Below are 7,266 nucleotides of genomic sequence, written 5' to 3'. Positions count from 1 at the left end.
CCTGTGTGGCGGGAAGTCACTTGCCTTCTCTCACGCGGCAGAAGCTGATGTAAGCTTGATATTAAGACACAAATTGCATTCAGGTGGGTCACCAGTTGTCGTACGATATAAGATGCCAGCTGGGAGCAACCAATACCCCCATCTGCTGCATAGAAAATAATATTTTCATTTTTAGTTGCTATTGAACAGCAACTTTTGGGAATACATCTATATGAATGATATTATGCCTGGTGAGTCGAACAGGCTTACACATATCTCATACTCGTCCTTGCATTATCCATAAAGCAGCATATTCCATTGTGGCTCTTCAGATGGAATACATTGGATTCTTTCTCCCCTCGCCTTGCAGTTTCGTTGGTACCAGATGTTTCTCAAATGCCACATGCTGGGGCTGCAGCACTGAATGCAACACCTGATCTTCTCTATAATTGACCAAAAATATTGATGTAATGGCATGGGCCTGATTGTGATTTATTAAAACCACCGCCAATCCCAGGCCAGCTGCCAGCATAGCAGCCTACTGATCGCCTGGCATTAGAAAAGCCATCAATACTTGGACAAAATAAATGACATTAATGGGAAAGTATTAGGGCTTCAGAGCCAGGGCCACAAGCAAATTATATAGATTCCAAAAGAGAATGAAAAAGGAAACCAGCAAAAACCAAATGAAAGGAAAACATATTAATTAGATTTGATACCCATGGCAAAAAGGCAGCTACATTCGTTTTTCAGAGAAATGAAAAAATGCATGTTTTGAAAAATAAAGAGGCGATTTTTTTTTTTATAACACTATTTTTGAATTTTGAAACAGCATAAATATACAGTGATGCATCATCAATAGTGAAAAGAGGATGGCACAGTTGTCAAAGCATGATATGAACAACAATGAAAAACGAGACATATCGGTGCATACCATGTCAATAGCGCATGTCAGCCCATGCCAAAAAAAGAAAAGAAGTGTCCTAAAGTCTGTCCAGATGCCAAAGCACTAGAGTTGGATCAGGCATAGAGTCCACATACTCCATGAGAATCGCCATGTTTATTGGGTAGAATCAGGAGTAGGGTATACAGGGCTAGTAGGTAATCCCTCAGAGGTTCCCAGTTATCTTTCGGGCAAGAGGCAGTAAGGTTGCATACAACTCACTAGTGTCGCAATGAATGAGGCTTTGTATCCATGCATCTACCGTAGGTGGGTGCTTACCTACTCAATGGATGGCAACCGCTCGTTTGGCTAAAAGTAAGGCAATGGCATGGATTTAGGAACACCATGGACATAACTCAATAAGTCAAGTAAGGGGAAGGGGCAAATGCCATCTGGGTCATCCGAGCAAGTCTAGTGAATACCTCCCTCGACAATATTGCTACCTTAGGACACGTCCACGCCATATGTTCGAAATCTGTGTTCTCAATGCAGCACTTTAGGCACTCTGACGTGCCAGTGGAGTCAATGCGGGCCAGCGCTGCAGGTGCAGCTTTTGCTAAGCGCAAGAACGTATAATGCAGCAACATGTGACGGTGGTTAAGAGAGACTAGGCGTGTCTGTGCGTAACAAGTAGCCCACACTTTGTCCATTGGAGACTGCCCCAAGTAAGTCTCCAATGCAAGTCTTAGTCTGGTGCAGGCAGGAGGGGTATAGTTTAGAAATGAGCCCTACCCTTTCGAGACATTGATCACCAATGACAATGGGGTCAATTCAGAGGGAGCTACCAGATAGGAAGGTATCTGATTGATTGAATGAATAAAAATTTATAACGCGCAGACAATAACCCGAAGGCATCAAGGCGCCTAACAATACATATCTTGAATTTATAAACCTGACACCATTACAAGTATGCCTGCACAAAAAGATGTGTCTTCAGAGCACTTCTAAATGCCTGAAGGGTGGGTAGGGATCTTAGTTCCAGTGGGAGGGCATTCCACCACTTGGGCGCCAAGGAGGAAAAAGCCCTGCCACCCCATTTAGCTCTTCTAGAACGAGGGACGGAAGAAATTTACTAGAGGAACGTAAGTCCCTGGAGGGAATGTAGCGGGACAGGATAGATCCTATACCAGTGGAACTATTTTTTGCAAGAGCTCTGTAGGTCATACATAGGGTCTTGAAACTAATACGATCCTCAACAGGGAGCCAGTGTAACAGCTTTCTGGCCGCTGAAGCTGAGGCACGTTTGGGGAGATCCAGCACAAACCTGGCGACAGCGTTCTGGACTACCTGCAAGCGCTGCAGTAGACTTTTACTCAGTCCAGTATACAGCGCATTGCAGTAGTCCAGACGAGAACCAATGAGGGCAACTGCAAGCTGTTTTCTTGCCTGCAGTGATAGATAATGCCTTATCCTCTTCAGGATATGGATAATGCCCCAGCAGGTAGAGATGGTTCTACTAACCTGTTTACCTAGGTTGAGGGCAGGATCAATCATGACCCCAAGATTTTTCGCGGAGGAGGTAGGGGTGGGACAGGCTCCTAATGAGTCTGGCCACCAAGAAGATGACCACACGTCATCTTTTCCACCAAACACCATCACCTCCGTCTTCTCTCCATTCAGTTTCAATGAATTGTGAATCATCCATTGTTCGACTGCCTCCATGCAAGATCTAAAGTTGGAGGCAGTCGGGGCACCTGACTGGGAGAGAGAGACGAGGATCTGGGTGTCATCCGCATAGGATACTATCTCCATCCCATAAGATCTAATAAGCCTGGCAAGTGGGGTCACGTAGATGTTGAATAGGGTCGGACTAAGAGCCGACCCCTGGGGGACCACACATTGCATCAGGCAGGGATGGAGATAGATATTCCCCCAACTTCACTCTTTGCACTCGGTGACTGAGGAAAGAAGTGAGTAGATCTAAGGCTAGGCCCTGAACCCCAACCTCCCTCAGCCGAGCTGTTAGCACTGAGGGAGAGAGGGTATCGAAAGCCGCCGTAAGATCCAGAAGGATCAGGAGGGTGGTCTGGCCCCCATCAACACACGTGCGGATATTATCCAACACTATGGTGAGGGCCGACTCGGTGCTGTGTTCCCTCCTGAAACCATGTTGTGATGAATCAAGACAACCCGAGCTCTCTACAAATGCGGCAAGATGTTTATTAAGATGTGCTTCCAGCATCTTTGCTGGAGCTGGAAGCAAAGATATTGGCCGAAATTTTTTTTAGAGTCGCAGGATCCAGAGTTGCCTTTTTGAGTAGAGGTTTTACCACCGCATTTTTCCATTGGGTGGGAAAATGACCATCCCTCATGGCTCTGTTCATTATGTCGACCAGAGGAGGCAGGAGAGTATCCCTGCACTGTTTAAGAATCCTGAGGGGGCATACATCCAGAGGTGAGCCAGATTTAGTTTTGTTGAGAAAGATATCCAGATCCTCTAGGGAGAGAGGGGGAAAAGAATCTAGAGTTCCCATGGGAAGTATTTCTGCAGGGGCGTGGTCCATATTCCCCAGAGCGGGAGACTCACTAATGAGAGATCTTTGAAGCTCCAAGGCTGAATAGATGTCTAATATTTTAGGCTGGAAAAAAGAAGCAATATTGTTGCACAGGTCTTGGGAAGCTACAATGGGATCTGGGGTTTGAAGGGTTATGAGAGAGTCCACTACCCTAAAGAGCTCTTTAGGCGACGTCAGAGAAGTAGTCAAGGCCGTGAAATGCTCTTGTTTGGCCTTTATGATTTCAGCCTTGTATTTCCTCAGCAGAGTCTTATGGGCTTCCTTATCCTTTAGGTCCCAACCAGAGTGCCACAATCGCTCCCGCTTCCTCACTTCTTGTCTAAGGAGTCTGAGGTGTTCCGAAAACCAAGGAGCTGAGGGCCTTTTCCTGGCTCGGTGACATAGTCGGCTCGGGGCTAATTCATCCAGTTCCTCAGTCACTGTATTTTCAAACTGAAGGACTGCTGTGGAAACACTTTCCCCTTGGGGAGAAAACAAATTGAGAGCCCATGGGTTAAAGGAGCTGTTAGAGATGTTTTTAAAATTTCTGCGGCTTTCCTTTTTGCTCAAGATATTATTAAATGTTTGAGTAGGCGGACAGACTAGCTCAAATGAGACGGCCAGGTGATCGGACCATGACAGGGAGATAGAATCATCTGGGCCCTCAGCGCCAAGCTCCATTGTAAGTGTTCATTTTGTTGCACCTCTTAGGATCTCCTTCGGCTATGTAAATATGTGGCAAATAACATTGACTCTTCCGGCAACAAAATATCTCGCTCTCTCTCTCTCCCTCCCTATCACACACGCTCTTCTCTCGCTCTCGTGTTTTCAGACGTTGTCAACCTCCATGTGTCTTTCACGATGCTCTGATGTCCCTTGCCGTTAGTCACAGCCTGAGCCACCCCCATCATTTCTTTGACATCTTTTGTATCCAGGCTTGTCTACTGACAGCTGTACTTGTTGATCGCTGTGACAAGCAGCCCAGCTAGCATCATCTGTTTGTGTTGGAAGCTTGCCCTGCCTGACCTTTGCTGCGCCTGTTGGCCTATATCGTACATATTTCCTTGAGCTGTAGCTGCATGATGCTAAACCATACCTTTTCTGTGCTGCAGATGTTAGCAAACGTATGGCATGCTACATTCTTGTGCGAATTTCACGTTTCCACTTGCTTGCAAGAGAACTGCAGGTTAGCAGCACAGGGTATTCATACAGTTTCTCAATTCACATGAACCACAGAGCATGCCGCCGATGAAGTTATCTCATTTCACAGTTAACAGAGATTAGTTGACATACAGGTAACTCAGTATTTGGTCTTCTTTTGAAACTTACAAAGGTTATCAACATTTTAGTGTGGATAACTCTTTGCGTTTAGAGTGTATACTCTGTTGTTCCTCGCAGGACTGTTACAGGCTCATTTCTATACTGTCCCAGCACTTTACGCAGGGCTGCCACATATCACTAGCACAAGAAACCTTGGCAAAGAAAATAGTTGTAAATTAGTTTGCCGACTCCTATAAACATAGCCATTCTAAAAAGCTTTTGACGTGCTGCATGCACAAATGCTATCACATTAAAGTCTGCCCAATAAGCTTAGCCAGTGATGAGAAAAAGTAGAAAACAAGCATTTGCAATGCAATAGGTCTCGCCTTTGCGAAAGTTTGAGCTATTGGCATTGTAAATGACAATGCCTTTTATTTATGTTTTGAAAACCTGCAAGCGGTGCATAAACACGCACTATGTACTGCATTTCCACTTTTTTGGAAAAGTCAGAGTATCTGGCACCTAATCAGGCTGGCTTCCGCCCTTGCCATTCTACCGAGGCGGTCATTCTCTCGGTGCAGAACACTCTGAGGCGGAACGCGGATGCAGGGATCCATCAGGCTCTGGTGCTATTGGACCTCTCTGCTGCGTTCGACACGGTCGACCACACCATCTTGGTCGACCGTGTCGAGCAGGCAGGTCTTAGGGGCCCTGCGCTGAGCTGGATCCGCTCATTCATCACTGGCCGAACACAATCGGTCAGACTGGGCTCCTTCTCGGCTCCTACTATACCCACTACCTGCGGGGTACCACAAGGCTCCTCGTTATCTCCCCTGCTTTTTAATTTGTACCTACGCCCCCTTCTGTACTCCCTTCGGAATGCAAAGGCAACCATTTTCAACTATGCTGATGACTTGCAGCTCATCTTTCCCCTGAACACCGAGGACTCTGTGGTAGAATTTCAAAGAACTATGTCCCACATTCTGAGTTGGATGAGCTGCAATCATCTGAAACTCAACCCAGGCAAGACCGAATTGGTCTTGCCTGGACAGAGTACACTTAGTTGGAATCCCAGCTTTTGGCCCTCCAGCATGGGCGCTCCTCCATCTAAGTCACCCTCGGTTAAGAGCCTAGGCATCTTTATTAGTGAGGATCTCTCGTTAAAAAAACAGGTTGGAGCAGTTGTATCCTCCAGTTTTTTTCAGCTGAAGAAAATAAAAAAAATCGCCAGTTTCTTCTCCTCAGCAGCCCTCACACAGATTGTCATCTCCCTGGTTCTGTCCAGACTGGACTTTTCTAACAGTCTTTACCTTGGCCTCCAAATTGGAGAGCTCAAACGCCTCCAGCTGGTTCAGAACCAAGCAGCCAGGCTCCTTCTGAACATACCTAGGAGGCAATCAGTCAGACTTGGCCTGAAGCAGCTACACTGGTTGCCGGTCGAGCAACGCGTGGCCTTCAAAGCCGGGTGCATTTTATTTAGGTCTCTAAATGATACTGGCCCGTTATTCATTAGAGACTTATTTAAAAGATACAGTCCCTCCCGCCATCTCCGGTCCACCTATAAATCACTTTTGACTGTGCCTTCGTACAAAAGGAAGCGTCTCGGAGGCAGCTGCTTTGACCACCTTGCAGCTGTCTTCTGGAACTCTCTTCCCCTTCACCTAAAGCTGAGTGATAGCATCCTCAGCTTTAGACATTCTTTGAAAACCTGGCTCTTCTCTCAAGCGCACTATTGAGCTGCTCCAGCTCTACTAACTGACTGTCGCGCCTGGTTCCTTTCTATAGCGCCATGAAGCCCCCGGGCGTACGAGCGCTCAATAAATGCTGACTAACATTAACATTAACATTATAGTCGTTGCTTACGAGAAGCAAGGCTGGCGCTAACTGCACCTCTTTTACTGCCAGCCTTGCTTCTCGTAAGCAAAGACTATAAGTGCAAAGTGTGTGTTTACACACCGCTTACAGGTTTTCAAAACACACAAATGAAAGGCACTGTCATTTACAATGCCAATACCTCAAACTCTCACAAAGGCGAGACCTATTGCATTGCAAATGCTAGTTTTATTTAAGCACTCCATGAGATTGCATGCGTTTTCCAGCGATCACCCTAGTGTACTTATATTCCTCACTCTGTTTTGCTCTCTCGCACCCATGTGCTTCTCCCCCATCCACATTGTTCTCTTCCACAAGTTTACTTTTCTACCCTGCGCTCTAAATTGCTCTCTCTCACCCTGCCCACCCCCAATCCATGCCCTCTGGGTTGCCCCCTCCCACCCACTCAGCTCTTGTTGCTTCCTGTCTCTGACTGCTTCCCACACAATTGTTTTTTTTTCCTTTTTATTTATTGGTCAAGCACATATAGGTAAAAAAAAGGCTCCTGTGTCATTTTGTAGGTGTGCACATGAAGAGGTGTCAGTGTGATAGGCTTTTTAAAATTATTATTCTTTATTTATGCTGCAAAGGCATCAGGGATGTTGTACAGCATCTCCAAAAACCATAGGCAAAGCCAGTATGTTATGTGAATTTGTAGAGTGTGGCTAATCACCCGTGAGGGTATCCTAGTGCTGCGTAGGGCAGGCTTGAGGTGGA

Source organism: Lissotriton helveticus, chromosome 9, assembly GCF_964261635.1.
Source record: "Lissotriton helveticus chromosome 9, aLisHel1.1, whole genome shotgun sequence".
Classification (NCBI taxonomy): Eukaryota; Metazoa; Chordata; class Amphibia; order Caudata; family Salamandridae; genus Lissotriton; species Lissotriton helveticus.
Note: the sequence above shows the minus strand (reverse complement) of the source record.